Raw genomic sequence first — 24,122 nt, 5'->3', positions numbered from 1 at the left:
AATTAAATACAATCTGACTCTTTATTTACATTTGCGACATTTAGCTAAATACATAATTTGTGGACAAGTTACATAGGACCAGAAGGATCTCATCGTACAAAGATCTCAATGAGGATGTGACGGAGGAGCCGTCACGAGCCAGGACGTAGTTATAAGTCTGCATCAGCATGCGAGCACGCCTGCACACACAGACACATACATCTTCTCTAAACTTTTTGTTGCAGCTAAACTGATGTGGTTCATTGTGGGTGCACACACGGTGTTCCTGCTTCAGTTAGCATTCATCCTAACCTTTTTATTTTCAGTTTCAAACATTTTCCCTGTTTTGTTTTCAAGCAGGCTTGTTTCAGGATTGTGGTGTGCTGGGAGGAAGTCACATGACGTGATGTCATCAGAAGTACTGAGTGTTTTGTTAAATTGAGTACTGTATTTTTGATTGTAAGTTTATTTTTTTTCCCTTATTATTATTATTATTATTTTGTATACTTTAATTTATTTGAGTTAGAAGTAATTGCTTAGATGTTTTTGTTTGTTTGGTTTTTGTTTGCTTGTTTGAACTTCCTGTGGGCGGAGCCTGTGGCTTTAAAAGCAGGGCTCTGCTCCACATGGAGGCAGTCTGTGGTTAGACTCCTGAGAAGTCACACTGAGGGTGAAAGACTGTAACATGGAAGGTACTGTTTTTTTTTGTCTTTTTAACCTGCCTGGACGTCCTTGTATATATTCTGCACCTGCCATCTTTGGCTCACCTGAAAGAAAAACTGAATAAATTTCACTAAAGAGATCTCCGGCCTTGGCCAGTCATTTATGTTTGACCAAGCATAGAAGAACCCCGTCACAGAGGAGAAAGGCACTGATGGTAACCACACCGTTATTTACATACCGTGATGTGTCCGGTATTAATAAACAATGGTGATCCAAAGCATGCATCCAACTTCAAAATAAGCATGAAAAGTAAAGTTCTTTAAATAACAAACAGGAGCTCCAGAAACAACTCTGTGAGTATATCTGTGGCGTCACATGTTGAAGACAAAAGAGAAGTAAATTGATATTTACTGTAAAATCAACCTAACTTCTTCTCATTTGTCACCTGGGATGGAAGTAACATTCCCTATAAACAATCGGTCCTCTCCCTCAACAACGTCTTAGTCAAGTTTTTGTCCTTTCAAACCTAAAAGGTATGGTCTGGAACTACTCGGATGCAGTGTGTAGTCCGTGTTTACTCCCTGGTTCCTGAGCCAAATATATGAGAGTCCCCAAAACAGAGCACAGCATTTGGTATTTTATCTTGGCAAAAGAACAGCAGCCTGCAAACATGGAAGCCAGGGAGAGAAGCGGACCACAAATAGAACAAAATACAACATAAGACACCTATCCTGTGAAAGAAATAATTCAGTGGAGTTTCAAAGCAACAACGGACCGTTGGTCTCCGTGAAAGGCATTCTGTATGTATTGTTCTGATTCAACCACTAGGCATCATTATTACTAATTGTTCCTTTAAATAACTTTTGTTAAGTAGACTGGGTAAATATAAGGAAATAATATTAACTGCTGGCAGAGTAATTCAAATGAAGACTATATGCTAGAATTAAATCAAAAGGCTATTCGATTTTTAGTTTAAAGGTGCCACTAAGTTGTTGCACCCTTTTAGATCAATTTCTCCCCCCCCCCCCCATCACAGATTAATTTGCTTTTCAGTTCAATTGAGCAGGTTGTGTCATACTATATTGTATGTGAGGAAACCATGAAATATATTTATGATGGTCTTACTTTAACAACGCAAACATCATTTTAAGAAGGATATTTAAGCTTTTGAGAGCCACTGTATCTATAATGCACTATAGAGGCATCCGCTATTAGCTTTCGGAGATGTTGATGAGACACGATGACCTTTTTTAAACCTAAAACTTAGAAAATGATGATGAAGGAGCAAGGAGCTAAAACAGGATGACTGCATACTACATATTTAATCACTACTCATCATGAAGAGGCGAGTTAGTCAGGGGTCAGCAATCCAGCACTGCAGCAGCTTCACTTTCACCAGTACATCACGATCAGCTTTTCAGTCGTGTTTTACCAGAATGACACAAAGCGGTTGTCTTTGAATTTGAAAAATAACTTTTAGCAGTGTTTGCTTCATTCTGAGTATTGTATAAGGAGGCATTTCACACGAAACATTCATGTCCAAATGTTTATAATAGTAGCTTCATTTCATGCTGTGGCAGATAATTGAGGTTACATTTCAATATATGTCCATGAAAACTCTCAATATAAGTCAAAAGTTAGAAATCAAGCCTTCAGTACCATGCCCAAACCAAATTTCATTCCGCTCAGCTTTTATTTATGTTGATGCAGCTATTGATCATGCTCAAGAGAAAATTATGTCTCTGGGCTGCAGTGCTCGCAGGTGGGCCAGGACATTAATCAGGAAATCAATTATGCTGTCGATTGGCTGGGCTGTGTTTGGAAAAAGATTGTGATCGGACAATTCAGTTGGACTGAAAAAAAGAAGGTATGTGTTTTGTTTTTTCACAGTGATATCAGAGTTAAAGCCGAGTTTCAAGGGTTCTGTTTTTATGTGTATTGCTCTTGTCAAGACTGGTGGAATTATGTATGACAAATATACTTTCCCTCTTTCACTAAAGTTGAGAAAACCTCCAGTACATCTTTCGTGGTGATCGGGACTTGTGCAAAACAGCAAATTAACTGAACAGAGCCAATATGGAATGGTTTACCCAATCCAACTGACTTTGAGTTAATGGGCAGACAATGTTGGTCTTCAGATGTGCAAAGCTGATAGAAATTTTGAAAATCATCTTTCATCTGGCTTCCACTTCACAACAAAGCACTCCTTTGCACTTGTCTATCATGCACTTCTAATGAATTGGAATTTTATCAAACAGTTTATTTTCAGTTATACAGTTCACTACATTAAACACATTGTATAGATTGATTGTACATAGACTGATGTTTTCAAGCATTTGTTTATGTTTCTTATGATGATTTTCTTATTACAGCTAACAGAAACACAAGATTAAAATACTGAATCAGAAAAAAAGTTTCATAAAACAGAAATAATGACTTAGTGTGGTGGAAAGTGCTTTGGGGTCGTCGGACTTGATAAAGCGCTATACAAGTACAAGCCATTTACCATTTAATTACATTTTGTTGTGTACTTGGAGTCTCTACAAGTAGAGAAAAGTTGAATGTAGTCTGTCCAGGTGCTGCGTTCATATCTTTATATTCTTTTTGGGTTATATTTTTCAAGCCGTTCAGTTTTCTCGTGACAGTTTTTGAGCAATTCATTCACAGTATTTGCTTCGGAACTGCTAAACAAGGGCATGGACTTCCAGCTGTCCAATTTCATGAATGTGCCATTTTTATTTCTCTGAGCAATTTTGTAGTCCAAGTTGAAGGATGCCGGAGCTACAAGTGGATAAGTCAAAATGTTTGGTTGCTCATTACACCGTCCCCTGCATAGTAAACGGCTGAAAGGTTGAAGTGGAGCACTCTGCAACCTGGAGTGGGTCGTGGTGTGTAGGGCCTCCTATAGATTCAAAGTGACTGCATTAAACCAAGTTGCTCTCAGACGCGCCTCAGAACAGGGGTAAAAAGGGGGGGTGTAGAGGTATATTAACAAGGAATTCAGATCAAAGCTTTGCCGTTTCAATTTATATAAACAACAGCTGAATGATTTCAATGTGAAAAGGAAGAACCGGAAAGCATAATTTGTCCCCATTAAAAGTTGTTATTTTTAATAGTAATATATCTTATATATTATGTCTGATAAACTCGCTTCATCAGAAGGCACATTCTAAAATATTGGATATGACTGCACATTCTCATAAAATATTTGTAGTTTCACTTTTTTGCTCTGCTACTATAAGTTAGCATCTACTTTCCAGCATATTTTCAAAACAGAGCAATGCATCGTTTAGGAAAGCTTAATATGCAAAAATGTTCTACTCAAAGTTTGGCTGGATCTCTGCAGGCTTTTAGAAAAGGAAAAGTTTAAAGTAAACCTTTGATAGAAATGGTAAACGGTTTGTACTTGTGCAGCGCTTTAACTAGTTTGAAAACCCCAAAGTGCTTTACACTACGATCAATCATTCACGCACACACATTCACACCCTAAAGGCGGTGCAGACTGACACCGGGGCCTCTGACCACCTATAGCAGGCAATTCGGGTGAAGTGTCTTGGCAAACTTACAAGATTTAAATGTGTTTCTTATGGTTTTATCTAGGCAGTAAAATTTCCTCTCAAAGTCAAAAACAGTTGTTGATTTTATTGATTTATAAATCAGCCTTTGGAGTATATAGGAGCACGTTTTAAACACACCCTTTCTATGAATAAGCTGTATGTGTAAGTGAGTGAGTGAGTGAGTGAGTGAGTGAGTGAGTGAGTGAGTGAGTGAGTGAGTGAGAGAGAGAGATAGCTCATTTGTCCTCGTGGAGCTTATTAGCTGAGGAGGCAATATGGGACAACCTAATCACTATCTCCCCTTTACCACAGCCAGTCTATAACACACCAGGCTGCCTTTCTGAACCCATTTTTGTCAGTTTAGTCTTCATAATTTATTTGAGGCATTTTTAACCTCTGCAATAAAACACCGTGCATGTTTTTTTTTTTTTTTTTTCTGGTGTGTGTATCTCTCTCGGCACTGTGATTGACTTGCAACCTCTCCAGTGGTTAAGATAACTCCACATTAACTCCTTGAATAGCACTATATTACTGCTTTCACAGGGACTGATATAGTAATTAGCAGCCAGTTTTTTTTTTTTTTTTTTTTTAATTAGAAGCCCTTGATTAACTGATCATCATTGAATGTGGCCACAGTTGTAAAAGTTTAAGCACTTTGCAGGATTACCACACGTCAATCTTATAATGCTTAGATAAATTCTTAAAACCCAGGAGCGATGTCTCAGAGTCTTCGGACCTACGTGGGAACAATTAACATCAATTAATTAAGTCCATGACAGCACAATTCTGCTAGGAGCAGCAGAAATTAGTGCCAACTCACAAACAAGCAAACCTGGTATTTATCAGGGACCTGTAAATTATAAACAGCTTGGACAGCTCGTTTCTTGTATCCACAACACAGCCCATGAGGATTAGACTGCTCCATTCCCAGGTGTTTAAAATGCACCCTTTAGCTTTGATAAAAAAAGATGTTGTTGTTTCTTTCTTTTTACTTCTAAATCGGGGAAATGTCTGACATTTTGGTTTAACCATATTCTGTTATGATCCTGGTGTATGAGTATGACTGTATAAGTATGAGATCTTTTATGAGTAGAACATTTTTTTCTGGAGGAGATGGCCATGAGTTGCAGCACCCACGCCTGACTGAGATATCCTCATCACCTGCTGGAGATATAAAGAGGTTTGAGCTGACCCATCCCTGCCTGATGATCAACCTACCTGGTTAGAGTCAAGCCAATAGAACCATCCTGAGTTCCCCTTCTAGAAAGTATAATTCTTTGATTTTGTGTCTTAACCCAAAGCTCATAATTGTGTCTTTGTGCCTCCCTGGTTGCAGTACTCATTGAGCGCTTGACACTTTGACTCTTTAACACGTCAAAGTAAAATGTCAAAAAACATCCCTCTATTAAAATAAGCCCAGTCGATCATAGAACCAAAAGCATTACATCTATTCTACTTTTTACTAATCTTACCTTATTTAAGTTACTTTTTTCTTTCTGCTTCTTCTGCTGTATACTGAGTATTATGCGCGTCTATATAGAGAGGCATATGTAAGATTATGTAAAAGAATAAATGGATAACGAGTGACACTATATAAGTTTACAATCCTACCCAATCCCTTAAATATGTAAATACTCAAGGGAGTAATAAAGTTTCTGCATTATGTTACCTGAGTATTCTTGTACATATTCAAGGAAAATAAATAAATAAATAAAACTCCACGCCTATCTCTGATCACACCAAAAGGCAACCTCCGTGGCAGCTACCTCCTGGAAAGCCATCCACGGTCAGCTCCTGCAGCACATCAGTCTTCAGTAGTTGCATTTCCATCAACATTTTTTTTTTTAATATACATTTTGACGCATCGGATTAGAAGGGGTTGATGGAAACGGCAAAATTCTAATTAACACTAAATTTTGCAAAAAAAAAAGTTTTTAGGCTCGCTTGAGGTGGTTTTCGACTATTTAAAAAACAGTAAACGTGATAAAGAGGAGATGGAAACATTTGTTGAATCAGTTCTGATGTAGCAAACATTTACCTCACATGACTGATCAGCTGCTTCTGCTGCTGATGTCTTCTCGGATAGTCCCATAACGCTGGAAAACGTTGGAAGCAACAACAGGTAGACTGTGTGGACGGACGAAGAGACGCAAGCATTTCTAAGTCTCATCCGTAAAAAGGAAAAAACTCTGCACATTCATTAAAGATGCATGGCCACATTATTTTACTTTTTTATTTCTACGTCAGTAGCTCACTCTGGCTACATACAAGGTTTTTATGAAAGATTATTATGTCCTGCTGGCAAATTAGTTGTTATTTTTGTGTTTTATGCTTTGTATTAGCTCAATTTGTTAGTGAATAAAGCCTTCTGTGTTTATTTTAACGGAAGTACAAACTGTGCATGCTCAGCAGGCGTTAAAACAAGGTAGCAGCTAACGATTATTAGCAACTCAAGGTGAAAAAATGAAGAATGTGGAAAAAAATCAGTAAAAAATCTGATTCCAAGAGAGAAAAGACTGGAATGTTGCTGGGAATACAGTATGACCGTGTGGTCGGCAAACCTGCTAATTTATCAGATGTGACCACAGAGTTGATTGACGTGAGTAAATGTTTTGATATGAGGCTCTTAAAGTTGCTGTTAGATCTGTTTATTTAATTAATAACAGTTGGTCTTAGATCATGCCAAGCTGCTGGTTTACGGTGAGGCATTGCAGAGGGTCAGTCTCAGTCGGGCATTATTTAATTTTGATTTATTAATTAAATCAATCATAAATTATAAATTTATGATAGTTCTGCAATACTGTCACTAGATGGCGCCACATCTGTTTATATCTGCTAATTGTGGCTGGTGCGCAGGCTATTTTTATCCACAGAATAGACCATCAAACCATTATCGGGATGGAGGCTTGGCGCATATAACCTTATTTTATCATGATCAAATGTTGTTTTTAAAGCATATAATGTGGCTATATACCTTTAAAGCCTTGCTCCATTACTGATCTGTGGTACATGCTAGTTAGCAACATCTACTGTTTAGCCAACGCCAACGTTTGACGAGGTCGTGCTTTGCATCCCTGGTTAATTTGGTGGATATGTCTGATGCGCATTTTCTTTTCTTGTGATATTTTTAAAGTTGGCTCAAAATTCGCATGAGAATTGGCTGGAAACACAGCTAGTGGTCCCTGCCTGTCCACTCTAGAACTCTCTCTGCTCAGTTCCAACCCCGATCTCAAACCATCGTCACCTCTGTTCAAGCTGGTCACTTGAAACAAACCCAGAAAGTCACCACCTGCACTGCAAGTCAATCCCTCTAGTTAATCATTCATATAATTAATTTGTTTGTTAATTGGGTCAACAAACCAGTCTTCCTCCTGACTCCACATAACCATTGTCCCCATAACTCTGTAATGGTGCTAATCTTGAACTGTTTTTCCCAATAAATTATCTTTCACAACTTTGAGTCTGGGTCATTTCTGCACGTAGGTCTAAATAACTTCCTGAAACCATGACATATTCAGGTGCAATGTTATGCACTCACCCTTCATGATGGAGTTGAAGTGAACACAGCTCATCCAAGCATCATTAAATGGTTCTCAATTCAAGATTGAATGAAACATGGAAACTGCTTTTTGCAGCAAAGTGGCACAACATTTCCGCTCCATGGTGGGAGCTTGATCACTGCTGTATGTCTACCTTTGCGGACACAGGCACAGTTCAGCTGTTACACACCCACTGCCACACACAGTAACCCACCTCTCAATTTAAACTTGATTATATTGCTCTCGCCTTCACTTTAAACATAAACCGAATGCTCATCTAAGCTTATAAACCAAAGCAGTTTTTTGGCATTCCGATTTTGTCGCCACTGAATGATTGTCTCCAGGTGGATTTTGGAGCTACGGCAGAAATAAGTAGATACATGACACTGCAGCGTAAGGTGTTCTGTCACTTCTGACTTTTCTCTCAGACTTCTGTACAGGTAAGTAGCGAAATAACAGCACAGATGTCATTAATTTAGGTGGGTGACGATTTTGGTCCTTAAATAGAAGCAAGACTTCAAAGTGCTCATAAATGTTTGAAAAGGGCAGCAATTAGTTTAATTAATTATTTTTCAGTCAAAATCTATGTCTCGTTTTGTTTTCTTGCAACAAAAGCATTGGAGTACGTGAATGAGAGTAGTTGTATGGGAACTTGGCCATAATTAAATAATTTATGCAAGCAAAGAGAACAGGAGAGATTTAATGGCCAGGATGCAAATACAACGTGATGACATAATCAATATGCTAATTGATGAATGATGCCATGACCTTCATTTACTTGAAACTAGATGACTACATACACTGTATAAAAACACAGTTATTTTCTCACTGTTAGACATTTAATCAGACTAATTCCTCTCTACTTTTAGTTTAGTTAGAACCACAACAATTTAACTTGCTAAATGTCAGAGAAGTAAAAAAAAAAAAAAAAAAAAACATTAAATAATTTGTTGCCACTCTTTTCAAATACTACATATTTACATATACTAAGATTACTGTCTTTATCCATATTGTAAAAGCCCATGATGATGTCACGGCTTTTTAAGCATCTGATAAATTGATTCACAACTTTTGAGTTGAATGGTGATATGGTGTTTGTGGAAAAAGTTTAGATCTTTGAGTTCATCTCATAAAAAATGGGAGCAAAACCAAAAGTGCTGCGTTTCTATGTTTGTATATTTTAAGGGACATTTTAAAACAAATGGTTTCTTGCGCGAGATCAAGAAAGGATTGAAATAAATCAGTCAAGGAAGAGAATAATTATTATCCACAATTTCCAGGTGCCTGAAGGTGCCATGTTCAAACTATTATATTCACATATAAGTACCAATGGAAAATCCATCCTGCTGTTCAGGAAGGAGATGGGTTCTCTGTCCCCCAATGAATAGATTCCAGTGAGACACATGCTCAGAAATCCCAGAACAAAAGCTAAAGACCCTGTGAAGATGAGCTAAGACAGTATCAAGTCATTACTCCTAAAAAAAAAAAAAAAAAAAGAAAAACAGACAATGAATGCACACAGTGACAAAAAGATATCAGCCAGGAAGTTAAAGATTGAGCACAAATGTATTTTACAAATAGATAGTGACACTGAGTAAACTGCCAAACTGATTGCAAAGTGGCTTGAAGTCAATGTTGTGGAGCAATTTAACAAACTCTGATCTCAATCACATAGAACGTTTGTAAGCAAAGCAGAAAAGGAGTGTGGGAGCAAGATGACTGACTTACACCAGTTTTGTGAGGAGAAAAGGAAAACAGAACTTCCAGAAAACTATTGTAAGAAGCGTGTGAAAGGATACCCAAAATCTTTGACCTAAGTCATGACGTTTAAAAGGCACTTCTGCAAATACTAATGCTTCCTCTAACATTAGGCAAAAATAAATGATTTTAGAAAATGTTCAGTCTTATTTAATGACAGACAAAATGGTATTTTATTTTAAAAGGGTATGCAAATATCTGGCTTCAACACAATGCATATTCAAACATCACAGATTAAATATGATAAATTAACTATAACTAGGTCATGTTGGAGCCCCAAGCGTCCTAACATACAATTGAAACATGATTTAACTGAATTTAAACCTGGGTGAACTGAAATTAGAATTAGAATTCTTGTTAAAGGTAAACAACAAACCAACATATCAAGATACTGTATTTGTAAGAATATTTGTATGAATGTGGATAACATGGGTCAGGTTTCTTAAGGTCTTGAAATTTCTACATATCAATTGCTAATGGCCCCGGCTCTAATACTAAATTTGATATTCCAAACATATTTCATATCACTTGTGTGCCCTTCTCAATGAAAATAAAAGTAAATTCTCTCACTAAAGCTAGGCCGTAAAAATATATATCTGAATTCACAATGTCTACCTGCAGGAAGTTGTTTAATGTCATATGATTTTGATAGGAGGTAATGTGAGGCGATTGGTTCGATAATAGTCAACTGTCCATACGACAGAACAATAATTTTTTTAATGAAAATTTATCTTTATAATGATCAGAAAGTTTAACTACCTGGAGATATATACTGATACATAATGGTGGAGTCTGGGTACAAAATGATGAGGGGATGAACTGACCTTGAACCCACAGCATTAAAATTATTTTAGCTATGCAAACATAAACTTGTTTTATTTCCTTTACCTGTAAGAAACATTAAATAATAAGGATGTCAATGGCATTCTATTTTAACATGCAATACAATGCAACAATAAGCCCTGTTTGCTCAGGCCTGCTCATGCCATTAGTTAATATTGTCCCCAACTGGCAAGTGAGCTTCTCTACATCAAAGATTAACACAAGCACCACATCAACATGCAGACCACATGAGGCTGGAATAATGATCAAGACAACAACAATGCTACCGTTCGTATGGTGAGGTTGGGTTCTTTTTCCCCCGCAGCACATCAACACAAGGCTCATTGACGTAGCATGAATCTCCGCCATATCTCATTTGTACCTGTCAATTTTCTGCCTTATTTATTTATTAAAACAAGGACAATATTGCCAGCCACAGTTCTTTATCGTTTGGGTGTCACTGATTTTTAATTTTTCATGTAAATTAACTGAACTTATGTGCCACTTTTCTAGTCATACTGACCACACAAAGTGCTTTACACCAGCACCACATTCACCCAGTCACTTTTCCACACGCAAACACCTTCATACGTCGATGCGCAGATCAGCAGGCAAATTGGGGTTAAGTGCCTTGCCCAGGCACATCAACATGTGACCGGAGAAACTGGAATCGAACACAGATCTGCAAGACGACTATGATTCCCACTGAGCCACAGTAATATAATATGCATAGTATAATATGCACTGTCTTTACCATTTTTATATTATATTTATACATTTAGTTATGTAATAAACTATGATGTATTTTATTTGTTTTTTATAGGATTAACCAACATGCAATTGCACAAAATTGTGAAGTGGCATGCAGATGATATATACTTTTTAATTTAGTCCAGTAATAATGATCTGAAAAGTGTGGGAAGCAAATATATTATGTCCCCCTGAGTCCATACTTTATAAAATCACTACTTGCTGCACATCTTTTTTTTTTTTTTTTTTTTTTTTTTTTTGGACGGGTATCTTTACCTGCTTTAAACTTCAAGAGAATTAACTCTGTGTATGTTTAGGTTTGCCCAATACCTCTATTGACCTTCTCATCAGGTCTCCCCAGCTTCCCTCTCCCACCTTTAGAAAAGCATCCCACAACATGATGCTGCTACCTTCATGTTTAGCAATGTGGATGTTGTATTGAGGTACATGGGCAGTGTTAGCTTTCTGTGATAGTGTTTACACATACAAGAAAGCTTAACTTTCACCTGACATGTTTGCTCTGTCCCGTACAGTGCTGCTGCTCTACCAGTGTTACTGTGGGCTGATTGGTTTCTTCAGTTGCTAATATTTTCCTTTTCAGACCTGTCATTTTGGGTAGAGGTTTATGTCTTGACAGGTTTGTAATTGTACCAGTTTTTTCCTTTCTATTTTCAGGGAAAGAATTTAACAGTGCTTCATAAGATATTTAAAGCTTTGGATATTGCTTCATAACCTAACTTGGCTTTAACATCTACACAATATCCCTGATTTGTCTGTTGTGTTCCTTGTTCTTAATCATGCTGTTTGCTCACTTTTGTTCTCTAACAACCCTATGAGGCCTTCACAGAAAAGCTGAATTTATACTGAGAATAAATTACACACAAGTGAACTCCATTCAAGAATTGGTTGCACTGGATTTTATTTTGGAGCATTACAGTAAAGGGGCTGAAAACATATGAAAGGACAAAATCGTTATCTCATTTTCAGTCCCCTTTGCAATTATTCATGACTTTGTGTTGGTCACTTAAAATCGCAGTAAGATATTGTGGTTTAAGGGTGTGGTTATACTAAGAAAAGGCTCTGGGGTGGGAAGACTTGTAATGCACGGTAAACTCACAGAAAAAAAAAAAAAAAACTGGACACAATTTGGAGTCTACTGTTTAACACATGCACCAATGATTTCAGAGTGTTGCATCTACCCGGAGTGATTTCACAAAGTTTCCCATCCTCACAGGGTTACTGTCTTTTGAACGCTTTTCCTTGGATGCACAAGTTTCCCCATAGTTGCACAACCCATCACTTTTTAGCTTTGAAAACGTCCTTGTCGGGGTGGAGTATGCACAATAAGGAAAACCTGCAGAATCAAGTTTGATTGCACCAAACCTGTCAGGCAGGATATCATTATCTCTGGGAAGTTTCCCACAGCGAGCAGCTGGGAAATTGTCAAAAACCATCTTGTTGTGGATGCAAATGAACCCCTTTGAACTGCAATTTATGTATGTAGGTGTTTATAGCTGTCAATCACCAATAAGAATGTTACACTTTAGCAAACAGAGCACTAAATCTCATTTCTGGTTGCCTTCTGTTGTTTGGATGCTGCAGTGTCGTAAAAAGATTTAGCCATATTTGGTTTTGAACCCGGCTAAATATTCTGACAAGATGACTTTAGCATATGACTTCGAATGCAGAACAACTTTAAATTTCAACACATAGCAGTTTGTAATGTCTTTGAGCAATGGAGTATCTGACCTAGAAATAATAAGCCAAATCCAATACAATACTTTATTTATAAAGCAATTTAAACACACAGACCAAAGTGCTGTACAAAAACAAATATAAACAGCACAAAATTCAGTAATATTGATAAAAACAATCTAGGAAAATAAACATAGGAAAACTGGCATAAAATCAACAAGCACCAACATTCTATTGAGTATTAAAAGCCAAGGTAAAAAGATGAGTCTTTATGACCAAAAAGTCATAAAAAGTCAAATATATTTGTAATTTTGTTGCAAAATGTTTAAAAACAAATAGTTTGCAATCACCTTTGATTTGTTTCATAAGAAACTAAATGATCTTGGAGAGCTTAAAGATTAGCACAAAAAGGGTAAGGATCTGTTCATTAAGGGAGTTTAATGCTGTTTTTTTTATTTCCTTAGACCTTCTTAAGTCCATGAAACACTATTTGATAAAAACCTTGGGGATAATGCTCCACAATATTTGGACTGTTGGGGAACTGTTGACTTGGCAAAAGGCAATGGCATTGCCTTCATGATACCATAAAGGCAACTTCTTCCTTTTACACTGAGCAGTTAGTTTCAAAGAATACTTCCTGTTCTAATATGATGTGATGATGATTTGGTTTGCAAGATATGTCAGTGTGATTCCAGTTTCTTATGTCCCTAAAACAACTTACATATTGCTTTCTGAGGATATCAGAGGACAGCAACCTACACCATGTTAGACTATTGGTATAATTGTCCTTTTCTAAAATGCAGCGTTAGTTTTACACTAGATGTGATGAGATGCAGGATCATCAAGTTTTGAAGAGGAAATGTGAGAGGGGCCTTTGTCAGCAGTGGTTTTGGCCTTGGAACTCTCCCATGAATAGCATTTTGGACAGCTCCTTTCTTTCTGCTTTATAATGAACACTAAACTTAACTTAAGCAAGTGAAGCCTGCCCTGCTAAAAGGATTTTAGTATCCCCACTATTCCTGGCAAGGATCACAATTGGTTCATGTTTTCTTCATTTGTGGAGGATGGCTCTCACTGTTCACTGGAGTCCTAAAACTTCTCAAATGGCTTCGTAATTGTTTATTGATTGATAACATGTCAATGACTTTGTTTTTCATGTGTTCTTGCATTTTTCTAGATATGTCTATCTTTGTTAATGTTTTAGCCTACTTCATGTTGACAGACAGGTTATATTAAAGTATTTTTTATTCTACTGGTAGTAATTATACATGGGTGTGGCTGGTGAAACTGAAAGAACAAAACTGTCAAAGTTAATTCAGGATTTAATGAAGTAGGGGCTATAATATTTTCAAATAGGTTTAGGTTGCTTTGGATAGCATTTTCCCTTAACAAAGATAATATAATTTGAAACAGCTTCTACTGCAGGTTTGAAAAGCACATGTTCCCACCAACTCTTACACATCTGACTTTGACACTAAGCTCCCCATGCATCAACCACCCTCAGCTCCTCAAACCCCCACCTGGATTTAAGATCTCTGAAGAAGATGTAAAACAGGCTTTCTTACCATCAGTAGACAGGAACCTCCAGGACCTGATGGTGTTTCCCCCTTGAAAATCTGTGCTGAACAACTGGCCCTCATCTTCACTCAGATCGGTAACAAGTCTCTGAAGCTGTGTGAGGTTGCCTCCTGCTTTAAATGCTCCTCCACCATCTTCCCAGTCCCAAAGAAACACACCATTATTAGAGTAAATGACTAAAGGCCTGTGACCCTGATGTCTGTGGTCATGAAATCATTTGAGTGACAGGTGTTAAAGCATCACAGGCTCCCTTGCTGGACCCCCCACAGTTTGTTTAAAGACATCGGCAGGTAACACAGTCAACCTGAGACCGGTTGACTGTCACATGTTGACTGTCCTCCACCACTTTGACCAGCCAGGGTCAAAGATTTTTGAACTTCAGCTCAGCCTTTAACACTATTAACCTAGACATCCTCTACCAGAAGCTTACCCAGTTGATATTACCAACCTACGCCTGTCAGTCTGGACTTCAGCGGACCAGTATGTGAGACCACTGAAGTTTGCAGTTGACATCCCTGTTATCGGTCTGATCCAGGACAATGATAAGTCTGCATACAGACAGGCGATGGATTGGCTTGTCCATTGGTGTGCTCAGAGCCACCTGGAGCTAAACCCCAAAAAAGACTGTGGAGATGATGGTAGACCTTCCGCCAACTCCCCCCACACTACATCTCCTCACCATCCTTAACACCACTGGGTCTGCGGTGGAGCTCTATCGGTTCGTTTGTACCCTTTCTCGGGACCTGAGATGGTCCTCACACATAGACACTGTTTGGATGAAGGCCCAGCAGAAACTGTACTTCAGCAGAAACTTCTGGTCATCTTCTACACTGCCATCATTCAGTCTGTCCTATGTTCATCCATTACTGTGCGGTTTGCCTCATCAACAAAGCAAAACAATTCCCATTTGTAAACAGTTTTTTGTACTGAATCCTGTTATCTTTGTGTGATATTAAACTGTTCAAATAAACTAAAATATTAAGTTGTGATAAGTCTAAAAACTGAATAACTCTGTAAAAAGGGGAGGCTTTTTCATTACACAGGGCATATGCCAATATTAATTATTAGTAAAAAGCAATTTATACATATTTCCAATATATCTAACATTCTTTATAATACGTTTTTCTCTGTTTACTTTGCTCCACATCTGAGACAAAAGGCTGCAGATCCAAATCCTTACTTAAGTGTGGCACAGCTGACTTCTATCTTTCTCTGTATATTTCCCCATGAGCATACACATGGCCTCTTCTTTTGCATACAGACTGTTAAGATCATTCCATGAAAGATTGGTTGTCTTTCATGCAGCCTTTTTTAATCCTGTATTCTTCTAGTGAAAGATTCAGTTCCTGACAAATTTACAAAGCTTCCCTGTGGGTTGGTTGACTTCTGTTTCGGAGACAGCTGTGACAAAGGCTCCCTGATGTGTTAGTCGTGACATATTTGGTGTGCAAGCCATGTTGAGATCGGTGAACTCCAAGTTAAAAAAGATGCTTGCAGTCTTACTAAACAGGAGCTCAGGGCTTGTGGTCTGGTTGTAAAAATGTAAGCTGTCCTTAGACTATAGAAAAAAATTAAAAGAGGTGAATAAAACAGTGGATTTTTATATTAAGTTGACGGCACACACTTTTTTCTGTGTAGAATAAAATATTACATGGTTTTTGTTTTAGAGCAGCTTTTCAAAAGGGCAGAGTTCCTGATCTAGCAAGAAGAAAAAGCAACCGGGTGTATGGAAACAAGCCCAAACTAAGAAACTTGGTTGTACAGAAAACCTATGAACAGATTAATGTCACCTTAATCACCAGCATAGGAGACAAAAAAGCACATTTGCTGATTTAAACAACCTCAGATACACCTGAAGCATCAACTTAATATCAGTGCATTTTTCCACTCCAATATTAAATGCTCCAAAAACCCAAAAATGTCATCATGGGACCTACAGCAAGCTCTTGCAACCTTTTGATATGAATGTCCATCCCTGTAAACAATGAGCACCTCCTTCCAAACCAAACTGTTTAGAGCAAAATGGTTGTCTTACGGTGACTGGTTACTAAATACATGCCGTTTATCCTGTCAAACAGAACAGTGCCCATATTCACAAAGATTCCTAAGACTAAAAGTAGCTCTTAGTGACGTCATTTTAGGAAAAATCTTAGAATTTCCCTAAGTCTAAAATTTTTCTTAGAATCTTACCTCGGTAACATGAAAGTTATTCACAAAGCAACTTAGGCCTTAAGAGAGCTGTTAAAGTCACAAAATGTTAGGAGTAGTGAGGAGGACTTTTATTGAGCCTAAGAGTGTCTTAACCAGGGAAAATAGTGGACACAGAGAGATTATTAGCTTATCCACCACCTAAACAGTGGAAGAATTGAGCCCATACACTTCTTTAACAAACATACAATTACTAATATGCAGATAAGATAAACTTTACCATGCCCAAAGAGGAAAATTTAATTTATTTCAGCGGCCCGACAGGTTTAAGACACGGTTCTAATAACATAATTTTATTGAGGATAAATAATAGAAAAATTTTGGGTAATCATGATTAAAAAGGAGGACTTTACAAGGAATATATATAAAAGGAGGTGAGAAAGTATTTTCTGTATTGCATAATAATTTTAGTAGCCTAAATGGTCATCTAAGTTTGCTGGTGTGATGTAATCTCCTCGCTTTCATTTGCTGCACGGAGCGCTCACCTTTTAGGCAGGTGTGCAAAGCAGAGGCTTGCATTGATCTGCAACAATATGCTTTAAACTCTGTATTTGTGCCGTGATACAGGGACCAATTTACCTTTCAACACTCCTTCTCCTCCCAGAGATAACTGGACAGGTGCACTGCTGTTCAGTTTTTCCTTTTTTTCCCTCCATTTCAAGTTGGTCATTTTGCCAGATCCGCTTTATACAAGCAGGCAATCCCAGTAAAATGCTGACGGGTGAGTACGCATTAATATCATATAGATAAGGCTGTAAAATGACTAGCAAGTCATAACAATAAGTACATCTAAATAAGGTGCTTTAAAACATTGTTTGTGTGACAATAAGTTTTGCTAGTTTTCATCATAATGACAAACATTTCTTAATCCGGTATAATTTATCTCCTTTGATTACTAGGAGCACATTTGTTTGTTTTTTCTTGAGCTATCAACCAATCATAGCTCTTATAAGACACCTAGCAACAGGGTCAACCACACCTCCTCACTAAAATAAAAATTGCTGTCGTCTCCTCACTCAGAATCACTCTCAGCAGGGATCTGAATCACTTTTCAGCTAAAACTCCTAGGTAGGAATTTTTAAGCCAAGATAGCTCTCTGAGGGGACTGAGAATCTTTGTAAATACAGGCAATGGTGTTTTTGAAAGGCAATGATCTATAAAACTTCCATAAAAAAAAAACTTAGAAAATATATTTTTCTATGATATATACATAATAGCGTTTAAATTTGCTCACCAGAAAAATTTAGAAGATTTATTTATAGGCATTTATTGGCTTATACTTAAGGTAATTCAGTCGATGATAAATCCTGCTGATATAATGCTGAACAATTCCAACATTTCTAACTGAACCATCTACTGAACCAAAGCAGCATTTTCACTCTGTCTTCAAATCAACCCCAAGAGAAACTACTGGACTTAACTGAAATTATGTCCAAGCAAACCTTAAACAATAAAACAGGATAACAGAAATCAAAACCCGTCTGAAAGCAGCAGAGTTTAACAACAGCTTCAGCTCTGTGCATCAGAAAATGCAGCCGTTATTGTTTGTCCTAAAACCATTAGACAATCAATTCCGATCAACAAAATACACCAAAACATAGCCAATGTAATCACTAACATTGACATTATAGGTTCATGATATTTCTAACTACGGAACAACGCCAACTGTCTTTAATTAATTGATTTACCTTTGCCGTGTGTGTATGGCATCCTTCTAGAACCTTCACTGATGTAGAAATTCCTCCAGCTACATTCAAATATCCAGTTCAAAATGATCAACAGGCCTGTGAGTTGTGCGACGCTCTTCCCTGTCCATGCTACATTTTCTCCTCTTTGTAACTACTTCCATGATACAAACATCTACAGAATAACTTAGCACAGAGGATTTATGGCTAAAGGCATAGAGAAAGTGAGATACACTTTCACTCCAAATCATCCATCTATACAGCAATTATCTATACCTGTTAATCTGTGCAGGGCCATGGGGGTGCTCGTGCCTATCACCATTGGTCATTGGTCTCTGTCCAGGAAGAACCTCGGCTGGGGTTCGTACCCAGCACTTTCTTGCTGCAAGGCAACAGCGCTGCTCCAAACCATGTGGATTCAATTTGATAGACACCACCAAACAACCGTGCCACCAGAAAACCTTTCAAATTCTGGGAATCCCCATTAGATATGGGGACGGACCAAATGTTGGGCCCGTTTAGGTAATATGCTTCCTCTGTCAGCAGCAAAAAGCGTGAGCGTACACAAGTCAAGGATGAACACAGGGCCAAGTCCCTATTCACTACCCATAGAAAAAAGTGTAATGTAAAACTCATTCTGGGAACAACTTAAAAATATTAAAATGGACTTTTTGCAACCCTCTTCTAATGCTGCTTAGGCCAACTGCCCATGTTGCCCAAAAAAAACAAACAAACACTGCAGTACCATTAGAATGAGTGTGCACAAGTTTAACTTTTATAGGAGCAAACGTTTCTTAGAAAACCATGGAACCAACACTACCCGCACCTCATGTGACCTGATCTTGGATAAGAGGAAGACAATAGATGGAGAGATGGACAACCTGTGAAGCATGGGAGTGGGAGTTTCATGGTTTGATGATGCTTTGCTACAGCAGGACCGGGTCAGCTCACCAACAAAATCAACACCTTCAAAATAAAATGTACACTTCAAAGTAAACGCATGAATAGATAAACGTCCAGCTTTTTGAAGAATTCTTGACACTTGTTAAATTCAGCACCAGAAGCCTGTTATAGTGTATGGATATATTTTCTTACTGTGATAACATTGTGCACAAGACAAAGAGTAGTGCCTCCATTGACTGGATATCCAATAAATAATAGAACTTTTTTTTTGCACAACTGTTACATAACTCTTTTTAACTCTACTCTGAAAAGCCACCACTGGCTATTATCCACAAGCCAACATTTTATGACTGCTGTTATCCAGTTCTTTGTTGATGTTAATATGCCAGCTCAATTGGTCATTGAATTTATTCCACCACTGTCATTTATTTGTTCTGTATTTTTATTTGTTATTCTGGCATTAGCAAATCAACAAATAACCGATTCAACAAAAGTGAGGACATTAATAAAACAGTTAACTTTAATCAAGATATTGCATAGTCATTACCTCTCAGCAGAACCCAACGGCCAGGAAAATGTATGTCATAATAAGATTTAATCATTAAAATGTTATCTATAAAAATATTAAAATCTGGAGGGACTCCAGAGGTGCTAAGGTTCTGATAAATTTCATTTTAATGTTGCTTACATCTAACAAAATTATATTTTCTTCACTGTTGTACAATGTTAAAGCAGACTGCAGTGAATGTTATGCCATTTGTTCTCATTGTCACCTTGTTTTATCATGGAATAAAAGGCATATGTGAAGTTGGATCCACAATCTCACAGAGAAGGAGTTTTCTGTTTGTTCACAAAAGCACTCAGGTAATTACCAGCCAACCTGTATGTTGTTGTCGGAGTCAATTTCTTTACACTCCCATCAATTCTCCCAATGATAAATCATGGTGTATCTTTCTCTTTTCTGATGGAATCATGCCTCCCGGTAAAGAAGAATGAACTAACAAGGTTTAGTTAAAGCAAAAACATATACTCCTCAAGATATCTTTAAAACATTTCTGACAGGCATGTGCACAGATATAACCCGAAAGATGCCCAGGTGCTTGGCCTTTGGCCCTGGATGGGAGAGATTTCCTTGTTTTCATCATTCATCAATATTTAAAAATAGAAATTATCCTCCCTGTCATCAACTCTGTGGAATTGTAATCACACAGAAATTACATATTTTAGACCCATCTCAAAACTCCCTTTTATATCAAAAATCCTGAAGAAAATTGTTTATAATGAATTGGTTTTATACCTGAGTGAACACAACCCTCTTGAAGCAATCCAATCTGGTTTCAAAACCCATCATAGTACTGAGTCAGAGATGTTGAGGGGTTTTAATTACATTCTTTTAACCACAGATTTTGGTCACCGTGTTATTTCACTCTTGATGGATCTACTGGCACTTTTGACACAGTGGACCATAAGATCCTTTTAAACTTACTATGAGACTTGGGTGGAAATGTATGGCGTTGTATTGGTGTTGGTCAGTATTCACATGTAAAATCACATTCCACCTGGCCAGGAAAATCATCCAATGTTTGGGGAAATCAGTTCCAGATAAATTTACATGTGAATCTAAGCTCTAAAAAGGCCTACCAGCAGGTCTATAGAGCTTGGAACTCCACACTACTCCAGACATTTTGAATTGAGAAAACTTCTTGGATGGGAAGTGAAATGTCTTCAGGTTCACAATAGAACTCCTTGGCTTTTGTCTGAGTTTGACAAGTTGGTTTATATATATATATATATATATATATATATATATATATATATATATATATATATATATATATATATATATATATATATATATATATATCCCAGTTATTAACTGGTCATACTTTTATTGTATTTTTGCTAGCTACAGCTGGCAAGGGTATTTCTGCATTTTATTTGTTTTCATCAGTGTACAGCACTATGGTTAACGGTGTAGTTTTTAAATTGCTTTATAAATAAAATTGTATTATATTGTATCAGTTCTGGCCGAAAGTGTTTTGATACGTGACTGCCGTTTTATTTCTATTCTATTTCTTATTTATTTTTTTAGTTCTTGTGAGAATTCTGCACCGACCTTATCCACAGCTCACACCTTGCCAGTCTCGTCTTTCTCCACTTTCTCCGCCCTTATGCGGACTTGAGCACCAGCCCAAACCACTGCAGCTGCCATACTTCTCCTGTGACCTGTAGCATCAGACAAACATGTAATGTTAGTGTTTGTGGAATCCCCAATGTTTGATGTGAAAATTAACCACAATACTTAACATTACTGTCATGGCTTAGAATGCGAGTGTGCTGGCCCACCTGATTTTACCATGGCTTTCCACTGACAGGTTCAGAGTGGCTGACGTGCCAGAGGTTGTCATAGCTAAAAGCGACGAAATCCACAAACAGAAAAAAAAAAAAAAAACATCAAGACAGATGAAAACAGGGAAATTAACTAATATGGTAAATCCTAAATGGCAAAAAATAAATAAATAAAATAACCAGAAAATATGGAAAGACATTTAGGACATAACAAACAAAGAAAATGCTGAAAAACATGAAGACAGAATGAAAAAACAAACCTAACACCTCACGATCGTGACAGAGGCTGATGGTTCCACTTACACCTGAGCAAAATCTTCTCCTCTCCTGAGATGAGCATTAGGGTTTTATTTCTAATCCTTAATTTCTTATGAAGTAGGAAATATCCAGTTTTAAGAACATTAGCTGTCTGTGATTGGAGGTACAGCCCTAGCTTTATCAGCAAACAACAGTAAAAAAAAATTAGTGAATGAATGAGAAGGAAAAGAAACATCACAGTAGAATGAAAAGGCAATGTCCTGTTAATTAGATAACACACTTGAATTTAACACTTACACAAGACAAATGTCTGAGGGGTAAAGAAACCTGCATTCAAGATGACCTATGACAAAGAAAATTATGAGTAGTAAGGTCGTTTTTACAAGTCACTAAATTTTTGTACATATTCTTGTCTTTGCAAGAACTATCATATTACAAGGACAGATAAAACATCTAAAACACTGAAACTAGAAGTACTTTGACTTTTACAGGTTTGGAAAAAAGTTTGGTTTGATCATTTGAAACTAATATTGTTGAGAATTTTATTAATGCAAATGTAGATTGTCCAAGGAGCCAATCCCTGTTGTTTAAGAAAACATCAATTTATGGATTACATTGTTGCTACTGCACAAATAAGCTTAAACAGCCGTTTGCCACCAAATAAAACTATGCTATAAGGCGCAGCAGGGCGTTCCCCCTGTTATTATGTGGGATAATGGCCACCACAAAATTGTTTCTACAACCCCTAATGTGTAACATCATTCAAATATCCTATTATGATTCAATGGATGGACTGAAAAGAGATGAGCATCTAAAGAAAATGCACTGGACCTGCCAGGGAATACTAAGCAGACTGTAGATATGCACAGGGGCAAACACATGTCTGTGAATAGAGAGCTATGGATTTGCCCAGACTGTCTTTGACATTTTAATCCAGTGGGAGGATTAAAACAGTCATCTACCTTTGTCTCAAAGAAACAGACACATACTATTTGACAACTGCTCTTAATTATGGTCTTGATCTTCAAATATATTTAGGAGTTCTAATTAGTTCTGTTATGTGGATGACTGATTGATTAAAAAAAAAAAGATGCAATATACAGGTATACCCAAAAAAAAAACTATACAATTATGAAAAACTTGTTTTTCTTATTAATTTCTGAAATATGTTTAGATTCTAAAGAAAGCTTTGTAGGTGTTTTTAAACTAATTAGGGTGTGAGACCATGAGTTTCTCATAATGAGTGTCTCTACTTTTCTGAGACATTGAAGTTTAGGTTTACGCAATCTGTAAGCCATAATCATCGAAATAAAGGTTTTAAATATTTCACTCTATATGAAATAACTGTATGTAATATGGGTTTCACTTTCTGAAATGAGGGACTAAAAATATTGATCTTAAATATTGAGGCTATACTTTTTTAGATGTAGATAAGAAAACCTTTATTGTTCCACAATGGGGAAATGTGGGCATGACAGTGACAAAGACACAGAGTTACACAGTTAATAGTAGTGGGAAAAAAAACAAGCAAATCTAATCTAAAGTTAATTCTAAAGAAGCAGAGGATGAGCTTTATCAGAAACGCCAAAATTAAAAGGTAAAAAAAATGAATGGCAATGTAAATATTGCACAGTTATTGAATAAAGAATAAAGAGAAAACAAGCCTATTTACAGAACAATATTAGATAATATGTAATATACACAATATTACAACAGCATTTCAAAGTAGCTACATGCAAGTGTAGTGTAAGAAGTGTACTGCATCCACAGTACTTCCGTTAAAATCGTAAATAAACACAAAAAGCTTTATTTACTAACAAATTGAGCAAAAACTAAGCATAAAACACCAAAATAGCAACTTATACGCCAGCAGGTCGTGATAATCTTTCATAAAAACCTTGTATGCAACCTCACTGAGCTACTGATGAAAAAAAGTCAAATAACGTGGCTATGCACCTTTGAACTAACTTGAATAGTGTAAACAAAGAAACAACAAAAAAAAACACAAGGAAACAGAGGGACTTTCAGACGACGGAATAGGATATTTATATGCACGGATAGCGGGTTTTGCCCTCAAAAGTGCAAACCATAGCCGTTTTTAATAATTTATGAAGGACAGCACCAGAAAGGACCATGTGAACTTCTGTTCTCACGAGCAGCCATTCCGCAGCCGGAACCGTAGTCATTGTGAGCCCCAGGTAAGCGGCCATCAGAGTACTAACAATCGACTGTCTGGCAGGATGGTCTTCTTTTGCATGTGAGCAACCCATTTTGATTGTCACCGTTAAACTTGTTGAGAAACTAAACATAAGTTTAGTAAACAGAAAGTACTGTTTATAAGGCTGAAACTTCCCAGAATGAAGAAGACAAAACGTCTT

The 24,122-nt window shown here is 37.1% G+C and overlaps 1 long non-coding RNA gene across 1 annotated transcript in view; it reads right to left on the bottom strand.

Annotated features, from left to right (window-relative positions):
• The window catches only part of LOC110368946, a 69,296-nt gene extending 47,748 nt beyond the window's left edge, over nucleotides 1–21,548 (bottom strand). Inside the window, exons 1-2 of the long non-coding RNA XR_002428558.2 lie at nucleotides 21,484–21,548; nucleotides 21,254–21,363 (exon numbers count right to left, since the gene is read on the bottom strand). This is a non-coding gene — a long non-coding RNA (uncharacterized LOC110368946). The remainder of the gene's footprint in view (nucleotides 1–21,253; nucleotides 21,364–21,483) is intronic.
• Between the last annotated feature and the right edge of the window lie 2,574 nt (nucleotides 21,549–24,122).

This window comes from Fundulus heteroclitus, chromosome 6, assembly GCF_011125445.2.
Source record: "Fundulus heteroclitus isolate FHET01 chromosome 6, MU-UCD_Fhet_4.1, whole genome shotgun sequence".
Classification (NCBI taxonomy): Eukaryota; Metazoa; Chordata; class Actinopteri; order Cyprinodontiformes; family Fundulidae; genus Fundulus; species Fundulus heteroclitus.
Note: the sequence above shows the minus strand (reverse complement) of the source record. Positions and strands in the feature narration are given on the sequence as shown.